Raw genomic sequence first — 9,764 nt, 5'->3', positions numbered from 1 at the left:
TTTTCCTAGGTTTTTTGTATGGCTTTCCATTGGATATAAGCATGATATTTTTTTTCTCTCGCCGGATCAGCGTGCACTGTATATCAGGATATGCCGGTTGGCGGCACACTAGCAAATTACATAATGGATTGATGTGGTAAGCTTGTTCTGTTTCGCTAGCTTATTCATGTATCGACTTTATGTGATCCGTGAGTTGTGATATATTGAATGATAAACATCGTAATAAAATTAACTGTGTGCACCGATTAATGCAGAGGCTGATTAGTCCTCCATTTCGAAAAAAGGAAAGTATCTATCAGATAACAGCAGCTAAATTCGTTGTGAGAACAAAGCAAAAGATGGTAAAGAGCTTCTTTTAGTTATAGAGTTTCCTTTCTCCTTTTCGGCTCTTCCGTGCTGATTTTATCCCAGCTTGTATTTTCTCCTCAAATCTTAATGCAAAATCAGAGCGCCTACTTCCCTTGTCAAATGAAGCAAAAGATATCAGTTTCTTTTGCAAACACAGTTTCTGAAAGGTTTGCCGACACTCCGACACGATCTACCAAATTTTAGCAGACATATCAGTTCGAATTCACAAAGTGCCAAACAAATATGTACACCCACATGCTCAGAGAAGACAGCTGCAGCGAGGAGCGAGCGATCTGTAAAGTCAATCTATAGAAAATCTACTTGCACAGTGCCGATATCATCCATTGTTTAAACCACACAGGCAGTGTAGATAGTATACTATACTAATCTCCAGTATGATTCTCTGCAGAAAAGCTACAGCCATCTGCATGTGGCCGTGGATCTCGGAAGGTAACTTGCGCAGAAAGGCTAATTGATACCGAATTATGAAAGGCAGCAGTAACACAAGCTGTATGTGGGGAACACCATCAGCGAGACAGCAAGACGCCATGATCCTTCTTCCTTCCCCCACTATCAGGCGTTGCGGTTGCGGTTTGCGCACCGCTCTGCTTCGCTGAACATAAATCTCAGTCAGCCTTTCTCCTCATCTCTTCTGTACCTGAAATCCTTAATCTATTGCATCTCACTTACAACAAGGCCGCCATGTCGCCGTGTCTGGTATCCACGTGTCAGTGAATCAATATAGTGGCGAAGGACGAAAAAAATGTAAGGTAGGGCGAACCTTGAAAGATACAATATCAAAATAGTCCTAAAGCGGTAGTGATGTATATGATTCAAACACAATCACTTAATACAATAAAAATAAAAATATATTTAATTATAATTAGAACCCAAAAAATATACCAATAATGCTAACTCATTGGCAAAGCTTTACCTCTTTTTAGTGCAATTCAAACAATCAAGATGTTTGATTATCCCTTGTTTGATGTGTAATTCGATCTAGATTATCTTTGTTGCTGGGAAATTTCTTTCACTTGTTGATGCCACTATTGGTAAAATCAATGTCATCTTAATGATGTGATAATTTGGTCAGAGAAACTATGACGTGACTTTCAAATATTTAGAAATTTCTGAAGTTTTCAAATTATGTGAGTACGAATAATGAATAACTTGGGCTTACCTTGTACATCCTAAGATTCAGTCAATAATAAATCTCTATAGTACAAGCAATGTTATTTGCATTGAACGTAGAATATGATTGTATGCTTGGAGGTAAATAGTTTATATTTTCGGTTTTTGCGCAGTGTTCACTAAAACAAGCATAACTTTCTCATATAAAATCCGTTTTCGAGTATGACCACTCAAAATTTTCAGAACAAATCCGCGCATCTTTGTGTATCCACCAAAAATCAAGGTAGGGTGGCTGCCCTACCTTGACCTACTGGGAGCTTCGCCCCTTATCAACATTGGGTTACTGCCTTAAAGCCCTTCCGTTTACACTTGTTTGAATCAACGGTGGGTTAATACTTAGAGCATCCCTAACAGAAATGGGCTAAAAATATAAAATAACCGTTCATTTGCGGGTTCAGTTCAGGAAACCCCGTCGATTACTATAAACGGGCCGACCTGAATAAAAACTTTAAGGGCCGCGCAAAAATCTGCTCGTCGGCCTGTAATAGTACAGGTCGAAAGGCCCAACTGAGCACGACCCACACTTCACCTGTAGTTTGCGCGCGACGGATTTTTCAGCTCCCCCCTCACACCCAACCGCCGCCACTGATCTACGCGCCCCCACCGTCATTTGCAACGCCGCTGCCGGATCTCGGTGTGATGAGCCTCAACTCGAACCCGTCGGCCAACGGGTCTAGCTTGCAGCTTCCGCCAACCTCTCCCGTGGTGACCGTGTCTCCCGGGGCGGGCGGAGGTCTGCCGAGCTACGACGTTGCCAGCATCGTCGCGGCAATGAGCATCAAGAAGCGGAGACTCTCAGGTACGCACGTGGTCCCGCAAGCAGGTGATGCGGGCACGGGTGCTCTCCCGGCGGTCCCCACCCGGGCGTCGGCGGCAGCCAAGCAGAATAGGGTTGTCCGCCCCAAAATTCAGCCATCGGGGTTGAGGGAGACGAAGTCGAAGAAGATGGTCCACCGCAACGCCATCCCGCCGCCGTCCATTTCATTTCCATCGTCCAATGTCGACAACGAGAATGGTGCGCCCAACATTCTCAGGGATGGGTCTACAAGGTAAGAAATTTTTATCCTCGAGCCTGTTGAATTTTTGCGCGGAAATTTATCTCCTATTTTGTAGAACCGACGATTCTTCCTTCATGGATCTCTTATAGGAAGTTGATATTGTCGATCCTCCACTCACTCCGTTCGGCGGTAACATTGTGGGGGTGATGTCGATGGTGAGGGGGAGCAAGAAGGCCAAAGAGAAGATGAAGCTTGAGGTGGTGGCATCAATGTTGTGGGACAAATTCGATCAAATGATGAAGTCAATGAGGCAATGAGGAAGACATTGGAGGCAAAGCTTGTCATTACAGAGAAGAAGATAGAGGTGAAGCTTGCAAAAGTTGAAGCCACACGGGAAGAAGCAACATGCAAGGCCGAGTTGGAGTAGACGAAGATCAATGTGAAGAAAGCCAAGGCAATGAAGGAGTTCTTGGCCGAAGAGAGGGAGATCATGATGATGTCCACAAAGGACATGAATGAGCACCAATTTGAGTGCTGGAAGGATGCCACGATGAAGATCATGGAGAGAAGAAGTCTAGCTCGTCAAGTGGCAAGCGGTGGAGCATCGGCTACTCATGGAGGTGGTGGCAATGAAGGTGGCGGCGGTGGTGGCGCATTAGCTAGTCATTGAGGTGGTGGCGATGAAGGTGTCTCCGTTTGATTTGGGTAACGAGGTGCAGCAACTGCTTGCTATGAACTATGCTTGATTTGCTTTGAACTTGTCGCAGCGATTTGATGTAGAACTATGAACTATGCATCGATTGTTTGCATTTGAAAATTTATGATCTTGAACTTGCATATGAAATTTGCGAAAAACCCTTGTTTTACGGGTTCGGATGCTGCATGCGCGGAACAGGACTGGTAAACTAAAATCAAATGGAGACACCTTCACCGCTACCACCTCAATGAGTAGCAACTCGCCACAAAGCAAATAAAAACAAAAAAAAAAGAGAAGATGACTAGTTTGTTTCGTACATGAACCCACATATCCCAATCAAGTCGGATTGAAGTTGCTTATGAGTGTCCCAATCACGGATCTCATGATGTACGTGGAGGTATTGTTCAAACAATGTTGGCCCAGAGCTCAACCAATTCACCCTGAAATTGCTACCTCGTAACAAAGAGGTTACCATCACGCTTCTCCTCAACGATCATGTTGTACATGATCACACAAGCAGTCATCACCTCCATAATCATCTTAGAGATCCATGGTCTAGCCCACACAAAATATCCGCTCCACATCCTTCCTACAAGCATTTTGTCTTTCACAAACATGCGATATTTCTCTTCTTCAGATATGCGGATTGTCCTCACAAATGTAAACCATGGAGGATATATACCATCAACTATATAATATACCTTGTTATATTCATGATCATTGACCTCATAGTGAACCTCTGGAGCATTGTCTTTCAAAGCCTAGAAAATATCGGAGATCGGTGGACCAAGATGATGTCATTGTTAGAACATGCCTACAAAAATAGAGTGTCAAATTTAACGATCTTGTGATGCCTGATGTTTAAAGATCTTGTGATGTAAGAGCCTTAAGTATGACTATGCACCCATCAACATGTTCTTTATACTGCCTTTGCTAAGCAAAAGGAATTTCGAAAAAAAAACCCTTTTAACTAGTTGATTAATAGCATTTGGTTCTCTCAAGTAAACTTTGCTAGACACCTCAACCACTTCCTTACAAAACTTGTACATCTATTTAAGGTATGTGGTATCGCCCATGTATTTATTAACAAGATCATGGGCAACTCCATATGCATGCATGTGAATACCTGCATGGCATCTTTTAATAAAAAGTAAAGCCAATTTTATCAGTGGCTATCATTCTAAGATTATCATGAATAATTTCTCCATTCGAAGCACTGATTGTGGTCCATTACTCCTTCCAAAATAGTCATGAATAATTTTTTGGCATCCGAAAGCGGCGCCCGAAAACGTACTGAGGGAATAGTGCATCGGTAGGATAGAAGTTGTAGCTGTAGAGTCGGACATGGCCGACCTCTTGATTACGGTTCAAATTGGACTTACATCCTTCGTCGAGCCCTTGAAACTTGGAAGCCGCCACTCATTGTGATCATGGATGAGGGTTTTTGCTGCCATCAAAACAACGGTATGAAGTCGGACTCATCGTCTGACCATGTATCAATGAAATGATTGCAGTAAAACTTGACCAAGTGGGCATCAAATAGTGGCCGAGTTTCATGCTTCAAATTGGGCCGAAACAAATGGTGAAACACGTCCTAGGAACCATTGTTTGTGGGTGCTTCCAATTCAAAGTGGAAAAACGAATTAAAGTTCCAAAAGGGGCACAAGAGGGCCATGGAGGACATAGTGCTGACCATGACGATGCTGACACAGGCGATCATACATCTCATTGGCGGATCTTGGCTCGCTTCTTCTCGAAACATGAGCGCGATGCTCGCCATCCATGATCCTGGTGTCCTCTGTTCGACACTTGGCCTTGGCGTCAAGCCTTTGCACCTCTATGCCCTCTTTGGTGAGGTTGATGTAGATGGCAGTGGTGGCCTCCTCCTCCAGCTGATTCTTCTTGTCCCGCTTCGCCATGGAATCTTGAGAGTCGGCCAACACGTCTTCAAGGCCCCGCTCAACGCAAGGGCTGAAGCTTCACATGCTAGACGGCCTTGGTGGATTTCTGGCCACTAGGACGCGATGAACCGGATTCTAGCTAGGAGCATTGTCGTCGATATCGACGAGGACCGTAGGTGTGTCATTCTTGAGGGCTTCGTTGTAGGCCGCATAGCCTATCTTCCACTTGGGAGCCTCTTTCAACATGTTCCAACAATTTACCATGTGGAAGCCCTTGGTACATTTTGCCTTGAAAGGCTAGCGTGGCGGCCACCCTCATGGCTTGCCCGACCACGTGCCAAGTTTGCTTCAGCTTCAAATTGGCATGCCGGTCCTGTCGCTTGGCGGCCTGGACGACCTTGTCCTCCGGTGTAAGCAGCTTCTTCGCTACCTTCACCTTCTTATCTCCGGCATTATGTGAGCCCGCCGTGGGGGTGGTGTAATCGATGGAAGGGGCGATGACTGCGGTGGATTCATTGGCTTCCAAGGTGGCGAGGGCGTTCATGGCTAGATAGGGTTTTTACCTCCGCCCTGATTACGATTTTTGGGAGTGGCGGGAGTGGAAGTGACTTCTGCGCCACTAGCGGGCAGGTCATGTAGGACGCAGGACAAGACATGCGTGGACTCGTCGCAGCGTCAGCTCAGCCGCATTTGGACCCTAATTTTGGGTTGTGTTTGCGTCTCCCTGGGCAGGCTAGTCATTTTGTGGTGGGCCGCTGAGCTAGGTGGAGATTGGTTTTTTATCCACGCGAACATAAACAATTACTTTATATCCATTTATATCGAGGCTGCAAGATGCTCTAAGAGCATCACAATGTATGCCAAACATTAGTTCCAAGGGATTTCTATTTTCGTGCCCTCGGATCCTTAGTTGTGCTCAGTTTTTCCCAGCTCCTTAGTTTTTCCTCAGTTTTTCCCAAGACCTTGTCTGAAACCCGCAGAAGGAGCTCAGACGGAAGGAATCGTTAAGTTGACCGTTCCGTGCTGACGAGTGGGGTCGTGTCGTTTGTGGGGTCGCGTCGTGTGGGGCTGGTAGGAAGGAACCGCGTAGGATAGGACGAGACCATGTTTGTGTGCCCGTAGCGTGTGGGCCCGTAGCGTGTGGAGCCGTGTGGGTCCGGGACGTGGGCACGAGTGGTTTCTGTCTCTTTCGCCCAGATTAGCAGTTTTCAATGTACCTTTTTCCTCTCTCTCGCTCGATCTCATTCATATTTGATAGCCCAAATTGGTAGCAAATCTAGAGCAGCTTCTCCTTCTGTTTTTTAACGCCATTCATTTCTTTATGCCTTCGTTTTTACCCAATCAGGTAGGAAATCTAGGGCACAAGTCCAGAGAAAATATAGGATAAGCTGCATACAGCAGCCAACATAGCATAGATATATTCACGATAGATCCAACAGTAGTACCGATAGAACCCTACAACATAAGCTACATTTTACATGAATTTAAGCTGCTCTACAGATAGAGCAGTCACATACGAGAGAGTGCGATGAGGCATGTTCAACGCCTCCAGATTGCGCCTGTGACTCGCCTGGAGGTTGCGCAGGTGAATCCCAAGTGCTTTGTGTTTGGCCATGAACGCATGCACGTTCACCGTCGTTCCAAATCTAGCACCGCATCTGCCAATGGATTCAGCATGGTTCACCAGGCAGTTGAAGTCGGTGGCGCGGAGCTTCCTGTTGCAGAAGGGGCACTTGTAAATGCGTCGAGCAAAGGGGCCATCGTAATGGCCGGACTGCAGCCTCCTGAGGACGTGATGAGTCTTGGTGTGGAAGGACTCGTCGTCGCTGTCGACGTCGCTGCTCTGCACCTGTCATGTAGCACCAAAGATCGTGCAAAAAACATGGAGTCAATTGCAACGATGATGGAATGGAGAGTGAACAAAGATCATGCATGATAATATGGGCTCGAAAAAAAGAGGTAGCCTCAGTTACATTGGACACACTTATATCCAGGATTTGAGTCAGTAAACAAAAGATCATGCACAACAAATTTGTACATACCAATTGTTTATCGACCAAACCTCGAATCAATTTGTGCCCAAATATTCATCATCATCGGCACAAATCTTAAACAAAAGCAAATCACAAGCACTAATAACGCAAGATCTAACACAAAAGGATTGAACTAGGAACATACGCACCCTAATAATGCAAGATCTAACACAAATGGATTGAACTAGGAACAGACGAACCCTAATAACGCTAGATCTAACACAAAAGGATTGAAATGGGATAAGAACAAGGGAGCAAAGGGTTACCTCCGGCTCGTCGTCGACGATGTTGGTGTCGTAGGGGTTCTCCGGCGCGACGTACGGCACTGGTTCGTACGGGTCCCAAGCGACGGGGGCCTGGACGGTGGCGGTGGCCGATGCGCCGGCGGCTGATGCACTGGCTGCTACGTTGGAAGCAGTGACAGGGGCCTGGACGGGGGCAGCGGCCGATGCGCCGATGGCTGATGCGCCGACAATGGGCATCTCATTCTTGTCCATCGCCGGCGGTTTTCTTCGGGGTTTTTTCTTCGGTTGTGGAGAAGATGATGGGACAGGAGAGGTGGTTGCAGTGAGAACGTGCGTCGAGGGAGAGAAAAAGGGCTCTATAAAGACGAAGGTGGCGTGTACCGCAACACGCGTCCGCTATGCACGGCTGCAGCGTGCACCGCGACACGAGTCTAACCCTGGGACGTTTTGTGTACTCAGTTATAACCTCGGGCCTTATATAGAAATTTTATCTATACTCAGTTTCCCCTCGAGTACTTAGACTGGCAAGTGCAATATACTCAGTTTTCCCCTCAAGTAGCTGGTCAACAGAGAGTCAACAAATGAGATTACCATATCTAATTGAGTCATTTCATGCGCAAAAAAATCCAAAAAATAAAAACATAGTGGCACCTACTCATGGAGTCTTCCTACGCAACCTGCCACCTAGAAAACCTTAACAAACATATATAAATCAAGTTTTACCATAAATTGCCACTTCTCAGAATCACTAGTGTAGCTATGAAGATGCATGGTTTTCCACTCAAAACCCTTTCCAAACATCTTCCCCAAAAACATAGTTTGTCTAAATGATGCCATAATTGTCACACTCATGTATATTTGAATTGCAAATAATTTGATGTAGCCCAATATGAATTATATTGTACAAAACACGCATTATTCATTTTGTAATTCTTTTTGTTTGAATCCCTTAGTCTATTTACTATTTATGTGCCCTTGGATTGTTAGTACTACTCAGTTTTGCCCTCACGTTCTGTCACAAGTTCTCTCAGAAGCCCAAACTTATCCTGATTGGTTGAGCCGTTGTCACACCGATCGACTCCACGAACCGTTGATCAACTGATCTAACGGGCAGTATACCCCTCCCCGTCTCTTCGTGGCCACCCCTCTCTCCCTCGTCGTGGCCACCCCTCTCCCTCTCTGTCGGTGGATGCATTATTGTCACCCCCTAACAATTATCAACTATCTTTCGCTTTCCTTTTCTTTTAGGGGATATAGTTTGAGATATAGTTTCGGTAATTTGAAACGGCCCAAAAGTGGTATAATTTTGGTATAAACATGAGGCATACATATTTGCGGATTTCGGTGAATGCATTGTTGTCACCCCTCTAACAATTATCAACTATCTTTCGCTTTCCTTTTCTTTTAGGGGATATAGTTTTGGCATATAGTTTTGGTAATTTGAAACGGCCCAAAAGTGGTATAATTGTGGTATAAACATGAGGCACACATATTTGCGGATTTCAGTGAATGCATTATTGTCACCCCTCTAACAATTATCAACTATCTTTCGCTTTCCTTTTCTTTTCGGGATATAGTTTTGGCATATAGTTTTGGTAATTTGAAATGGCCCAAAAGTGGTATAATTTTGGTATAAACATGAGGCATACATATTTGCGGATTTCGGTGAATGCATTATTGTCACCCCTCTAACAATTATCAACTATCTTTCGCTTTCCTTTTCTTTTAGGGGATATAGTTTTGGCATATAGTTTTGGTAATTTGAAACGGCCCAAAAGTGGTATAATTTTGGTATAAACATGAGCCATACATATTTGCGGATTTTGGTGAATGCATTATTGTCACCCCTCTAACAATTATCAACTATCTTTCGCTTTCCTTTTCTTTTAGGGGATATAGTTTTGGCATATAGTTTTGGTAATTTGAAACGGCCTAAAAGTGGTATAATTTTGGTATAAACATGAGCCATACATATTTGCGGATTTCGGTGAATGCATTATTGTCACCCCTCTAACAATTATCAACTAACTATATGCCAATATAGTTGGTAATTTTGGTGAATGCACACACTAACTATGAAAACAACTACAAGTACATGTAACTGAATAATGGATTTGTAACAAGGTATCCCTTGTAACAACTTCTAGCGCCTGGTGAGCAATGATAAGAATCGGATCGCAATTATACAACAGAAAAAACAACCAGCCATCGGATTAGCTTGCTTCTTCAACTCGATCAGCTGCCTTAACTACTTGTTCATTTTCTTCAGTTCTCCCTTCACTTCCACCGAGTCCCGCATTGGGAGCATTAGGCATAATCGGAACGGCTCCTCTCTCCGCCGCATTCTCTAC

The sequence above is a fragment of the Lolium rigidum genome, chromosome 6 (assembly GCF_022539505.1).
Source record: "Lolium rigidum isolate FL_2022 chromosome 6, APGP_CSIRO_Lrig_0.1, whole genome shotgun sequence".
Taxonomy (NCBI): Eukaryota; Viridiplantae; Streptophyta; class Magnoliopsida; order Poales; family Poaceae; genus Lolium; species Lolium rigidum.
This window is presented reverse-complemented; position numbering follows the sequence as displayed.